The 15473-nt window shown below is 40.5% G+C and overlaps 1 protein-coding gene across 1 annotated transcript in view; it reads left to right on the top strand.

Annotated features, from left to right (window-relative positions):
* Positions 1-5925: 5925 nt before the first annotated feature.
* pip5k1bb (phosphatidylinositol-4-phosphate 5-kinase, type I, beta b) overlaps positions 5926-15473 on the top strand; it is a 114903-nt gene continuing 105355 nt past the window's right edge. Inside the window, 1 exon segment of the mRNA XM_034170123.1 lies at positions 5926-6083. The gene's annotated coding sequence lies outside the window, so the exon portion shown is untranslated.

The raw sequence follows: 15473 nt of genomic DNA, 5'->3' as shown, positions 1-15473 counted from the left end.
TGGAGAGCGCAAACCTCCGCCAAGGCCATAGGGTCACTGACATCACATGGAATACCCTTTGGCAAAGAGACTTATTCCACATCGTTTCACGCATCTACCGTCATGTTCCAGATTCAGTGGTTAAACCCTTAGATCTTCAGTAAATGTATTTATAAAGAGAAACTGCATGAACTGCACGTTTTTTTCTAATAAGTTTATTCATTGAGGAGAAACAAATGCTAAATTATTGTTGTGTCGTAACTTAATTTTTGTTCAGCCTTTGTGACCCGTCTTCATGAAGTTAGATGCAAAAATGTTGAAATTGGCCCTATCCTGCAATGATAACGAATCCTTAAAAAAAAAAAAAATTACTGGAGCCAGATCATGTTCCGGATCATTACCAAAATTTAATGACTTCTAAGTTAGTGCAAGATACACCCCTGGTAAAAATTTCACTGAAATCCGTTAAGGATTTTTTGAGTAATCCTGCCAAAAATCCAACCAACCAACAAACAAACAAACGGACGCGACTGAAAACATAACCTCCTTGGCGGAGGTAACAAAAACTTTGAAACCATAATCTGCAAGTTACAGTAATTATTGACAATTTTACAATATTTCATTTGTAACATTTTTGTCAAGTGTTTACTGTAAATTTTCCAGTAAGTTATTTACAGTGTATATTACAAGTACTTGATTTTCTAAAAAAAAAAAAAACAACAACATTCAATTTAACATTCAGCAATTCAATTCAGTTTATTTATACGGCACAAAAGTCACAACATAAGTCACCCCAGGGAGTTTCATAAGGGTGAGGTCTTTGAAATTTTGCAGTTCTTCACAGTGTAAACACTGCAGTTGCTTTTCATCGGAGAACATCAAATCAGTTATCTCCCATGTCTTCATTTGAAATAAATATACTCTTTGTAAAAAATAAATCAGACTTTCTTCAGAGCTGGTCTGACAATAAAATCCTGTTGGCGTGTCAGGGAGGCTAACAAGGAGGTGCTTTCATGGAAATATGAGGACTTTAATATTAAATATAACCTTGCTGTTTCACCTAAAGAATACACTGTACGTACTGTAGTTTTTTATGCTCCTGCTGCTTAAATTTATGGATTTTGATGTCCCCTCATAGGACATCGTACGTCCATTTGTGACCTTGTGGATGCTCATGAGTTTATAATGTTCATTTGATGAAAAAGCAGACCAAATATTATTCACTTTTCTATCACATTGATGTTTATCACAGGTATATGTGCATTTTGAGATCATATTCATCATTTTGATGAGTTATGACCCTATGGGGTACATTATTATTTTCTGTACCCACTTACTCCAGTTAAGGGTCACAGGAGGCCACATAGACAAACACATTCACACCTACAGTTAATTTAAAGTCTCCAATTCACCTAACCTGCATGTCTCTGGAAGTGGGAGGAAATCAGAGCACTCAGAGAGAGGCTCATTATTCATAGCTTTATTATTTGGTCTGACCAGGGCTTAAGTCTCCCCAGCACTGGTCAGGAAAGAAACCTCAAGCAGACCAGACTCAGAGGGGTGACCAATGCTTAAGATGTACTAACAATAACAGAAATCAAATAAACAAAATACAACAAATAATTTTTAATCATGCTAGACAAGAACAGAAACGAAATCAAACTATAGTCCTTCCCAAAGCACGACGATCCTTCACACGCAGTTTGGTCAAGCTGCATCATCAGACAGGAGACCATGAAAATGGCACTCCACTTCACCAGAACCATCTGCGAAAGAGTCCGACAGCCACATCTCAGACATGTAAAGAATCAATCAGCCGGAACAAACAACTCACAAACACTATTTCTCAGCAGTAACATAACAGACGGGATACTAATGTGGTCGCTGGCAGCTTGCCCTTTGCTTCACTATCAGCCCCAGAATTTAGATGAGTGCTGTCCTGTTATTACTAACAAAATTAAAATGGAGAAGAAAAAAATACTGCAACGCCAATAATATCTTATTCATACAAAAGGGAGAATAGAGGGATCTTTAATCTGGATTTGAATGACTCCAGAGAATCAGAATGTTTTATCTCAGCAGACAGATTTGGCAATAAAATTGATCTTTGATCAGTCTGACTTAAATTGATTAATTCACAGAAGCAACACATTTATCAAATGCTTTTGCATCAAGTGTAATTGTCATTTCTCCAGGTATTATTGAACACCTGGGTGTCAGAGGAGAAATATACTGCTTTGTGAGGGAACATAGCTACCACATTTTGGCCATGCAGTGTGTTGTTGTCTGTGCATGATCCAGAACATAAGCCCCTCCATGTTGAGGACCCCAGCAAATGGAAAAGGCCGTGGAGGCCCATGTTTGTCCTGGCTACAGAAAATATGAGATAACTATCAATAGATGGGGATGGATTGGTTGTCTCCTTGGATGGCTGTCACCAGAGCCATGGAGTAGTTCTGTGGTGTGGTGGATGTGGCGATGCGCGGTGCCAGTGCATGCTCCCAGAATCGGCACTGCAATCACAAACCCAGACAGCCTCAAATCTGAGGTTGTCATCTATTCAATTTCAGCAATCAGGATATCCACTGATTCCAAAAAGACCACAGCATCATCCCCAAAGTTAACCTCAGTGAACCATCCCTGGCACCAAGGTCATTCCAGTTTGTCTTATATCATCACACAGCTCCTGTCTCGCGCCCCCAATAGGATGGTGAATTGTATAATAACAGGGTATATGATGATCAGTTCCATTGTAGTGGTCCATGGACCACTAGTGGTTCCTTAGTGACCTCTAGTGGTCCATGAGTATATTCATAAAATATCACATTTTAAATTAATATGGCATTATAACTTAAAAGGGTTTCTCAAACTGTTTAAAATGGACTCCAATGACTCCTTTTATTAGTGTGTCACTGAGTAAACAAAGTTGTGAAGCTGTCAATATTCAAGATAACTTCAGCAGCTTCATGCCGGTGGCACTGACATTGCATCTGATGAACACCCTCGAAAGGCTGGTCCTTGGACTTCTCCACTACCTGGTGAAGACATCAATGGCTGGATCCACTTCAGTTTGTGTACCAGCCTGCCATCGGGGTGGACGATGGTGCCATCTACCTCCAACATAGAGCTCTCTCACCTGGAGAAGCCTGGCAGCACTGTGAAAATCATGTTTTTTGATTTCTCCAGTGCTTTCAATACCATACAGCCAGTGCTTCTGAGGGACAAGCTGGAGATCACAGGCTTTGACCCCATCCTCTCAGCTTGGATCTTGGACTACCTCACAGAGTGAGCACAGTACTTGAGGGCTAGGGACTGTATCTCTTACATGGTCGTCTGCAGCACGGGGGCCCCACAAAGAGCCGTCTTGGCTCCCTTTCTCTTCACCCTCTACACTGCAGACTTGATGTACAATACTGCACACTCTCACCTGTAAAAGCACGCTGATGACTCTGCAATCGTCGGCCTAATCACTGATGAGGATGACAGCAAGTACAGAGGCGTTTGTGGATTGGTGTCAGCAGAACCGCCTCCACGGGGAAAACCAAAGAGCTGGTAGTGGATTTCCGCAGGCACAGGCGCTCTCCACTGATACCAGTGAAGATCCAGGGAATGGATATTGAGATAGTGGACTCTTACAATTACGTGGGTGTCACCTAAACAATAGACTGGACTGGTCAAACAACAGCATTGCATTTTATAAGAAGGCCCAGAGCAGACTCTACCTGCTGAGGCGACAGGTCCTTTGGAGTGTAGGGGGTGCTCCTGAGGACCTTCTTTGACTCTGTAGTGTCATCAGCCATTTTTAACAGAGTGGTCTGCTGGAGCAGCAGTATCACAACTGCTGAGAGGAGGAGACTTGACAAAATGATTAGGAGCACCAGCTCTGTCCTGGGTAGTCCCCTGGACTCAGTGCAGGAGGTGGAAGAAAGGAGGAGGATGGCTAAGTTGTCATCCCTGCTGGAGAACGCCTCCCACCGCATACGTGACACCCTGGCTACACTAGAAAGCTCCTTCAGTGACAGGCTGCTCCAACCGAAGTGCATGAAGAAGTGATACCACAGGTCCTTCCTTCCTGCTGCTGTCAGACTCCACAACCAGCACTGTTCCCAGTCGACCACTCAGATCACTCAGATTTTTCAGCCATTTGCAATAATACTACACATTCTGTGCAGTAATACTTGTACACTCTTGTACAACATCACTTGATCAGTCATGTGCAATATTAAAGGATTATTAACTGAGTGGAAGGTCTGTACGGAAAATATCAGACCGAGGTGTAAGTACAGACCGAGTGTTAGCGAGGTCCGTGTGAAAAACATCGAGGTCTGACATTCCCATACAGACTGAGCAAGCGAGGTTAATAATTTGTTTATTATATGGCTATTATATATATAAACACACAAACCTATGGTATCACCCAAATATGAAAGCTGCTGGCGATTTTGGGCTCGTAGTCAGAGACCTCTTCGCTTCACCATGAAGAGCTTGCTAACAGATGGTCTGGTTATTAGTTGGTAAGCTTTCAATCTGTGTGTGTTTTTTCCGATGCTGTTTAGATATTTATGGAGTATGTTCATGTCCGAATTAGTTTGTATACTCGTGTTTTTAACTTTCTGGTTTGTAACGAATATGATACATGTTTCGGACCAATTGTCATGGTAACTGGTTGGATAAAGGAAAATATCGGACCGGAAATCAGCCAATCAGAGCGCATGTAGCATCGCAGCCATATAATAATATGAAACATTATTTCTGCTTGTATATAGTGTACTCTCCAATTACATTTTTTCCGCAAATCTGGTTGGCTAATTGTGTGAGATTTCAGACCGTATAATATTGGGGCAACGGTGGCATGTATTACTCTGCGCCCTGAGTGGTGTTCCGCGTCCCGACAATATTGCGCATGCAGATGTCATGCGCAATATTGTTGGGACGCAGAACTGTTGATTTATGCGACGAGACACACAATTGGACAGAACACCAGCCACGCGCACTGCTACGCAGATGTCATAATGGCGCTGTTAGCTGAGAGAGAGAGAGAATGTCGTGTACCAACGATGATGCAGAAATGGGTGAATTTAAGCTACCATTACGAAAGTATTGATGTGGATTCTGACACAGAATTACCATTTTACATTTGCTGGATTTGATGGATTTTCACATTTGATGGATTACTCTGCGGCCTGACCGCTGTTGGAGCGATGCTGCCTTGGTTTGAAGGTAAGCCTCGCCGACCGAATTACCTACAGAAAAATAAACCATGCAAACGATGGAATTGGATTAGAATGGGAATAACCTCCTTGTTTCTGATAATTTGCAGATGTTCATGCTGTTATACGGTCGCAAATATCTGTTTTACCGGTAAATCTACTTTTTACCGGCTCCGATAACGCGTAAAGCTCAATTTGCGACCATATAACGAGCATGAACTTCTGCAAATCATCAGACACAACAGGGTTATTCCCTAAATCTATTCTACTGTATATATATTATTCCGCACAGAACGTGACTACTGTATTTTGGTAATTATTTTGCTTTTACCTTATTTTTGCATACTTGCACTGTTGTTCTCTGACTGTCCCTGTACTGCTGTAACATCGTAAATTTGGGACGATTATCTAATTCAGTTGTAATTTGTAATATACTGTCGGATTGATTTAGCAGACCTATTGATTTATGGTGTTTTTTTTTGTGGTTAAATTGTCCTTGGTCTAAAAAAGTTTGAGAAACACTGCTGCAGGTGGATCAGAACAGTCTTGAGCATGTGATTTTTTTTTTGGTGCAGTTCTGCGGTCTTACCGACAGATGTCAGTATGGAGTCAGTGTTGTCATTCTGCTCCAGTGGCGCACTGAGTGGTGTCTGTGTGTGTGTGTGTGTGTGTGTATGTGTGTGTATGTAAAGAAGCTGGGCGGGAACACGCAGACCCACAGGAGGTGTCTCCTCACTGCCAGCCTGCGGTACAAACACAAACTGCGTGGATTTTGTTTTTCCTGACAACATCTGTGAACCTGCTGAAGGCCGAGTGTCTGAAGAGGAGAAGCTTCTTTTTCTGAGCACTGCGGCAGCTGCGGAGAGGAAAAAAACCATCCGACCGCGACCACCGGTAAACCCGCTGAGATCAAACCCACACTGAAAGTTAGGCACACGTCACGTCACGTTACATGTTCGACTTTTAGTGTGTTATTACCGCGACAGGTGCAAATCCGCAGGTGTGCTCGTTATTTCGGAGTTGTGTAAAAATCAACACTTTTGGTTACATTCTCCTTGTAACCCCCCCCCCTCCCCTTCTGACAATCGGTCGCGATTTCAACTTTAATCCTTAAATCTGACTCATTTTATTGCCTTTATCTTGGAATTTCACCCTTGTGACGCACATTTTTTTGATAGTTATGTGTGAAGGTTTACTTTATATAGTTTTTAAAAAAATTATTTTTACACAAAGCTTCTTTTTATGTGGCGCTGTGTAAAAGTTTGTCACAGGAATTTCATTTTAAAAAGTTTTAAATAGAATAATAAATGTCCAAACATTCCTCTTCCAAGTAAAAAAAAAAAGTTTTCAAGCCTCTTAACTGAAAAACAAACAACAACAAAAACAATTTGATTTGTCTGTACTGGATGGCACATAAAAACATAGGCTTTTGCCGATGATCGCTTAATAATCATAAAATAATTATTACAACGTTATTACATAAAAGCAGTTTTTAATGTCAGAAATGCATTTTTTAAATACCACTATTGTTTAATTTTTAAAATGTATTTTTGAAAGTGAAAAGTTGCCACACCATACATTTACCTAGGCTCTGCTGAAGCCTAGGCATATACTCTGTAAAATGTAGTAAGCGAATGAACAAGTAGATGAAAGGCATCAGAGGGCTGATTTATTTGTATGTTTATAATATGAATTATAAATACGTATTTTCAACAGTATATGTCATGATCTTTGAGAGACCATGCATTGGAGTATGGTGTATTTTTTTAAGCATAACTTCACATTATGACATATTTGTGACTTCATTATCAAGGCTTTTGTGAAAATTTTGTTGCTTATTCGCCTGCTCCCGGTTCTTTGTTCGGGGTCACCACAACGGATACAGCCAGACCCGCATTGGTAATTGGCACAAGTTTTACGCCGGATTAAACACAAAATATGTGTGTTTAATCAAATCTCTTACCACACTGTTAGCAGAAATGTTATGTTCAATACGTTTTAAGGCCATGTTTTGCTCAACCTTGACCTTTTGACAAATATGCTGCAAAACTTAATCACCTGGAAACACTAACCTAAGTATGTCCACCAAATTACGTGCAAATCTGTCTAGTTGTTTTTTTGCACACACACACACACACACACACACACACACACACACACACACACACACACACACACACACACACACACACACACACACACACACACACACACACACACACACACACACTTGAATACAATGCTGTGCTCGTAGTGCATAGGGTAATAAGGCCTTCCCTTCAGATTTATTAAAAATGCTATCATCTTGTAGCTACCCCAATTTAAATGGAATATAATGAGGTTAATTTTAATGAACCGTATTATTCCAAAAAGTAATTTTGTTTTATTTGCAAAATATACCTTGGTGGCCAGCAGGTGCTGTGCAGTGATTAAAATTCACTTTCCCACAAAAAGACTTTCTGGTGACAGACAGCAGGACAGTAGTTATTTTATATAATGCAGCGTCCATTGAGACAAAGTGGGTCGCATTGGCACGACGAATTGCGCACCAGTGCAGGGATTAATTTTGTGCAAGTGTCAAGGTACCTTTTCTTTCTTATGCCCAAGGTCATGAGTTTGTGCCCAGTGATAGACAGACACAATGCAGGTTATATTGGTGCCGTGACCCGGATGGAGTGAGGATTTGGGGGTGAGTATAATGGTGGCCAGCAGGTGCTGGGCAGTGAGTGAACCTCACGTCCTGGCACCAAAAGATGTTCTAGCGACAGACACTAGGGTCTTTTGTTTGGGTGTTGGCTTCCCATGCCTGAGGTTGGGAGTTTGCATCCAGTGAGGGACAGTTCCATGTGCCACCTGTTAGACCTGTCTGGAATTGATACAGGGAATAATCTAATCATCACGTGCGTGCATCTTGAAATGAAATGTGTCAGTTTTGCTCATTTCCAAAGCCTAGGTCTTGTCACCAAGACCACCCACCACTGCTTGTTAATATGATGTTTCTGTGGGACCAAAGAGGGCAAGTCGCCTAAAGTTGAGCAGTTTGAGAAGTTCATTGTGCTGCTAAAGGGCACTTTAATGGTCAGCTATCAAACCCACTAACCCTACCATTGGTGGACAATCCCTCTGAGCCACAGTCACACTGTGTACTAGTGACACTGTTTTATGCACATGAGATGTGCCTAAAGCTTTTGCACACTAAAGTATGGCCTGCAAGTCTGCAATAAAAAATAATTTTCATTGTTGATTAACCTGTTTGTTATTTTTTATGCTTGCTTACTAATTTGTTCATGAGGGGAAAGGCAAAAAGTATTCATTAATCTCATATTTTAATGTTACTACTTTTATCTGCCCAGCAGCTCAAAATCCAAAAGTCATCATTTACAATAATGACTTAAAGCACATAATAATTTATCCAACATTCTGAAGTTGTTTTTGGTAAGTGGATAATAGATATGTTCAAAATGTCAAATGTTACAAAATCTTTTGGGCCACATGTTCTTGTTCCACTAATAAAATAAAAGATCTGTGGTAAATTTTATTCAAATCGGACATTGTTTAGGGGTCCCCCACAAAGCAATAATTTTTCCCAAACAAGCAATGTGGTAATCCATTAATTCCAGTAATGTTCGCTCCTCTGGGTGACAAATCAACCACCACTTTTTGCGATTAGAAGCCATCACATGTACCTGTAAAAGAAAAATAATGGCATCAGAGTCTTCTCCTGTTAGGGTGACGTTTGCCAGTGGAGGGAGAGGAAAATGTGCCACTCTGGGGGACCTCTAAATCTTATCTGATTGAGTTCATATTTGGTCTGCAACTATAAAACCCCAAGTGGAACAAAAACAACATGTGGCCTGAAGTCACTCACAACTTTTATGTTTTCACTTTAAAACACAAACACCCCTATTGGTTAATCATTTCTACTTAACACATGGTGGGGAACTGGAAGTCTGCATGACAAAGCTGACGGGAAATGAGGCAAGCCCATTAAAATGTTGTGTAATGTCAGATGTTTGTGTTTAAAAGTGATAAAAGTAGAAAAGGCTGTTTGAGGAGAAATCCAACCTTTAAGCTGTATTTGTGTTGATTTGTGTTAATGTTAAGGCCATTTTAATAAAATGCTGTTACCACCTTTCAAAAATTACATTAAACATTTATGGGTTAAATTACTCAAATATACTCCTCTGGTTGTGCTGGTTCTGTGCAGTCATAAAACTGTTAAAACTCAACACAGCGGGGGCCATCACATCATTTGGACTATCTTGGCTGCACCCAAACTGCATTTTCAATTGTATTGTTCGGATCTGGTCTGAATTATTAAATCTCCTCCTGAGTTTTTCCACTTGGTGCAGTTTTTTTGGCCTCATAGCAACTTACTGGTCCCCCAAAATGTTGTGGGCATCATGATGGTAGCATTTAAAAGCTTACTGAAGAATCGTAGTGTCTGGTTTTGTGACTGTCCTGGATCAAGACTCCCGGACTCATCCTTCAGAGGTGTCTCTGGGTTTTATGCTTTGAGATCAAGAAACGACTGTGAAGAGCTTATGGAGTCATGAGGTTGCTGGACACAGGGTTTTTGGTGTTTTGAAGGTTCATTTCCTTTGGGTCATGCTACTTCTTGTCTTGGTATATGACTGGGAGACTTGGACACTAAACCGGTAACTTGAAGGCCGTTTCCACCTCCTGGTACAGGCTCGGCTCGACTCAGCTCTACATCCATTTGGTGCCATGTACTCTGTTTTACACGACAGAAATAGTACTCCCTCCACTTGGTCGTCATAGGGATGCTGTGGTGACACCACGACATTAGAAGATATTGAAGGGATTCTATTACTGAGTACCAGTATTTGACTGTTTGTCACCTACAAGGGTCAAAAAAATGTAATTACAGAAGATGTGAAAAACACAGCAGAGTCTGGGAGATACTGCCTCAGAGTCTAGATGACGGGATAACGCTGGTTGCTCTACACTAGCCTGTAGTTTATATTGCTTGGGCTCATAGTCACTACACAAATAATCCAGTGTATTTCATGAACTTTGGACTGATGTTGTGTATCAGTGTTAACTAGCTTTGTTAACTAGGTTTATCCTGATTTTCCTCCATTTGACAGCATTTATTGTTTTTGAGTTATCGTATTAACAAAGTGAAGGGGAAGGACTCATTCATTCGCTCCTTGCGTTTGACAGGGTGCATGCCTTGTGACAACAATGCTGGTTATAACGGACGCCACCCTGGTGCTGATAAGTCAGCAGTGTGGAAATGATGTATGTAGGGTGGATTGGTCACATCTGCTCAATACAGTTTGTGCTGATTGTGATCTCATAAATTTGCAGTGAAGGAAACGGGTTTGATACATTGTGATGTGGTTTTCTGTGGAAACGATTTTGCATTTCCGTGTGAAGATTTGCAGAACTTGAATGAGATGTCTTTCCCTGTTGCAATGCCTGAATTTTTTATAAAGGAGAATTAGTTGATGCTGCACTTTCATGACCACATCATTTTTTCTAGTTCAGTCACAGTACTTCCTTGCCTAAATCTGAAATCGAACATTATGTTGTTTGGTAAAATTCGTCTGCAGTGGTTTGGGCAGAGAAGCCTGATCAGTGATTGTAATGAAAATGTCACCTGTTTTTTGATCGAGGGAACTAATGATCACACAAATGTGCCTGGTTTAAAGCCGAGCTTTATTTGGGATGGATAGGAGCCGGTGGTTTCCTTTATGAACGCCCGTTTCCTCCTCATTTGACTGTGAGGCTGTGGAGTTGGTTCAACCTGGACCATGTTGGTCAACATGCCACAGAGGATGTTTGAAAGGGAAAACAATTCATGCAAATCCCCTTTTTGTCTGCTTTAGGAATACCACCTGAGCTGCAGCGCTCAGCCTGCCTTTGCATTGATGTGTTGCCTGTCAAAGGGAACATTATCCCTCAGCCCCAACCAGTCCCAGCAGAAGACTGCCCCTCCCTGAGCCTTGTTCTGCTGGAGGTTTCTTCCTGTTAAAAGGGAGTTTTTCCTTCGCACTGTAGCCAAGTGCTTGCTCACAGGGGGTCGTTTTGACCGTTGGGGTTTTACATAATTATTGTATGGCCTTGCCTTACAATATAAAGCGCCTTGGGGCAACTGTTTGTTGTGATTTGGCGCTATATAAAAAAATTGATTGATTGATTGATTGATTATGTAATGTTTTCCGTCAGATGAGCAGCAGGGTAATTCTATGGTAACAGAGTTTTTAATGGTAAGTTGAAATATGGCCAGCTTTTTGTCCGTCATTGTCATTCCGTTACCGTAGAATTGCCCAGCAGGCCTGCAGGAACGTGTGTCCTTTACATTAATAATTACTTTAAAACCTCACAGCTTTTTCTGTTTTTAACACTCAAGTTTAGTACAGTGGTTCTCTGTACACTGACAGTGTACAGAGAACTAAGTTTAGTGAAGCTCAGACAGATTTCAAATAAATACCACTTTTTCTCTGGGACACATAAGGTTTGCTTCCTTGTCCCACTTGGCTAATGTTTGACGCATCTCCTGGAAAATTTTAATGCATATTTACCGTCATGTTGGCCAGGGCAATCGCATATAGACACCTACAAACTAGAGGGTGACACAGGAGTAGATTTTCACTCTTGTCCCATCCCACTCCCACAGAAAAATTCCGGTCCCATCCCACTCCTGGTAAAATGACTCCCACTCCCATCCCTCTCCCCTTCAGACCTGTACCGCTCTAATTTTTTTTCCTTCTTTTAGTTTTTAGGCGATACACGGAATTTGATGTGATCTTCTCCCCATTCATTTTTAGATTACTTTATGTTCTGCAGTTTTGTTTTAAAAGATATGGCAACAGGAACAGTTCATCTGTGGCAATATAGGGAGACATTTATTGCCTTAATCCAAATAAAAAAAGTTCACTAAAAGGCACAAAACATAAATAATGCATGACCTGCGGCCATATCACTCTACTTTCTCACTCTTCAGCACACTTGCATGTTTGTCTATTTGCAAGAAAACACTGCCCGAAACTAATTATAGCTAACTATCAGAATCATCACATTCAACTAACATCTAACACGTTCTTATTTTAAATGTTGCTATGTAGGAAAAAAGTGCATCTTCATTTTCTGGACTGAAGGTGGTGTGCCTCTCTTCTCACGTTTTACAAGCAAGCAGCATACAGCATGTTAACACGTCACACTCGACTCTCCTGAAGTTCAGTAATATTTGCGACTTCCCTGCCAATTCTGTGAGCTTAATAGATAAGTTGTTATTTCTGACTTTGCTTTGTAAATCACTTTTTTTTTTTAAATTATGTTTATTCAATTTTCTCTTAATACAACAAATTCAACACAAAACAAAACACACATCTGCTCAGCAACACACCAATAACTGCACATATAGCCGTATGCAAACAGCAACATCATCTGTACCAAACAGCACAGCACTGGCCCATGGGATGTTGAGATGGCATCTCAAACCCATCAATACATAAAACATTAGACAAGAGCGCGGGACAAAATAGAAGAGACATTTCCCTCAAAATAATCTAAAAGGGGTTTCCATATGAGATAAAATGTGTCAATCTTGGCATGGCTCAAAGCTGTCAGAAAAACAAGTGGAATATGCTCCAGAATTAACTTTTTTCCACCCAGAAATAGTGGGAAGCCGTGGAGATATCCATTGAAGGAGAATATTTTTCCTGGCGCAATAAGTTAAAATATTATACAATTTACTGTTGTGTTTATTTTTGATGCATTTATTAGGTAGACCAAGGAGAAGAGATAAAGGATCAAGTTCCAAATTAATTTTAATAATCTTTTGAATTTCAGTATTAATATCTTTCCAATATTTCAGGATTCTAGGGCATGACCAGAAACAGTGTGTGAGAGTTCCTTCTCGCAATGCACATTTTGGACATAGTGAAGAGGAGCTTGTTTTGAATTTGGACAGCCTGTTCGGGGCCATGTGTGATCTATGCAACACCTTTAACTGAAGAGCCCAAGAACGATTACAAATAGTAATTTGTTTGGCTGCATTCCAAATAATGTCCCAGTTTTCTTCGGTTATGTCAATCTCTAAATCTCTTCCCCATGTCTGAGCTATGACAGGAGCAACAGTCTGACAGTCTTTTAATGTTTTGTAGTACATGCTAAGTGACACATCTTTTGATCCAAAGAACAGCCTTTCTACATCTGAAACCCTAGTGTCCCTCAAAAGAGAGGTGCCTTTTTTAATAAAGTCCCTTATTTGGAAGAATCTAAAAAGGTTGTTCCTCCCGATATTAAACTCCTCCATAACTTGTGTGAAGGACATAAGTGTTCCTTCTTTGAATAAACAACCAAGGGTAGAGATTCCCGCAGATTCCCAGTCCCTGAAACCCAGATCCATTACGCCAGGAGGAAAGTCTGGGTTATTAACAATAGGTGAAAACGATGATGTAATTCCAGTTCTCCTTTCAACATATCGTACGGCTCTCCATGCCCGCACTGTATTTATAATAACTGGGTTATTGCAGTATTTAGTAACTGTTTTCATACTTCTTAAAAAGAGTAAGCTTTTAAGTGGGCATTCACACAGGGAGGCCGCCACATCTAACCAAATGGCTGAAGAGCTCCTACAGATCCACTCTCGTGCATACATTAGGAGAGAACTCAATTGATACTTTTTCAAATCTGGGAGATCCAAACCTCCACTGTGGGTAGGGAGCTGCAGAGTAGACATTTTGATGAGCGCCCTTCTTTTGCTCCATATAAATGAACTAAACCACCCTTTTATTTTTTGGATTAATTTGTGTGAAAATAAAACAGGGATCATTCTCATCGGATAGAGTAAGCGAGGGAGAATATTCATTTTAAGAAGGGAAATCCTACCAATCCATGATATAGGGAGGCAGTGCCACCTTTCCAAATCCAATTTGATTCTATCTAGTAGTGGGACAAAATTTTCTTTGAACATTTGGTCAAAATTAGGTGTAATAAAAATACCCAGATATGTGAATCCTGCAGGAGACCATTTGAAGGGAGATGTAGAAATGAGCTGTTGATTACCTAGAGGCATCGCCTCAGACTTTGAGAAATTAATTTTATAACCAGAAAATAAACTAAAATTGTTAATAATGGTTATGACCCTGTGGACTGATGTAGATGGGTTAGACAGAAATAATAAAACATCATCTGCATATAACGAAATTTTGTGAACTGCATTTTTAACTAAAATGCCACACACTGCATGATCACATCTAACTGCTTCAGCCAAGGGTTCGAGGGTGAGGGTAAACAGAAGGGGCGAAAAGGGACAGCCTTGTCTGTTGCCTCTCCCCACCAAAAAATTTTTGGATCTGAGTCTGTTTGTAATAACTGCTGCTCTGGGATCCTGATACAAAACTTAAATCCATTTGATATATTTAGGACCTAGCCCAAACTTCTGCAGAGAATAAAATAAATATGACCACTCAACGCAGTCGAACGTGGTCGAACGCCTTCTCCGCGTCAAGGGAAACTACCATGCCGTCAACTGCACGTTGCTGACACAATTGGACTACATTAAGAAGACGCCTAACATTATTACCCGAGTTGCGACCCTTTATAAAACCGGATTGATCATTCTTTATTAACTGAGGTAAGACACCTTCGAGACGTACCAAGAGAATTTTAGACAATATTTTAAGATCTACATTAAGTAATGAAATAGGCCTATAAGAGCCACAATTTTCAGCAGCTTTGCCCTTTTTGAGAATTAAGGATATATTTGCTTCCCTAAGAGAAGGGGGGAGGACACCTGCCCCAAACGAGTCATTGAGCATTTCCATATATGGTTTGGTTAATAAATCCTTGAATTCTTTATAAAATTCGGATGTTAATCCATCTGTACCCGGTGCCTTCCCACTCCGAAGGGACTTAATAGCTCTGTGTATCTCCAACTCTGAAATATCTGCATTTAGTATTGTTTTTTTGTCTTTTGAAACAGTGGGAAGATTAATTTTTAGAAAAGAAAGCTTCCATCTTAGATGTAAATCACTTTTTAACACACTGGATTCTCCGCAGGTGTTTCCTCCGTCCATTGCTCTTCTTTGAATTCCGGCGGAAAGCAGCGGCCAGAAACACTGTTGGCTTCTGGGCCATGTAGTTCTTTTGACTTGCGTTACAGTGTAGGTTTACTGAAAGAAAACTACAGAATGACGGTACCGGTCCTTTTTCTTTTTTTTCCAATTAGTTGGTTCCCGGTCCCGTCTGCACCCATTCTTTTTTTTTTTTTATCCTGTACCGTCCCAATGATGTGATGAATAGCAAAGT

The sequence above is a fragment of the Thalassophryne amazonica genome, chromosome 5 (genome assembly GCF_902500255.1).
Source record: "Thalassophryne amazonica chromosome 5, fThaAma1.1, whole genome shotgun sequence".
NCBI lineage: Eukaryota > Metazoa > Chordata > Actinopteri > Batrachoidiformes > Batrachoididae > Thalassophryne > Thalassophryne amazonica.
Note: the sequence above shows the minus strand (reverse complement) of the source record. Positions and strands in the feature narration are given on the sequence as shown.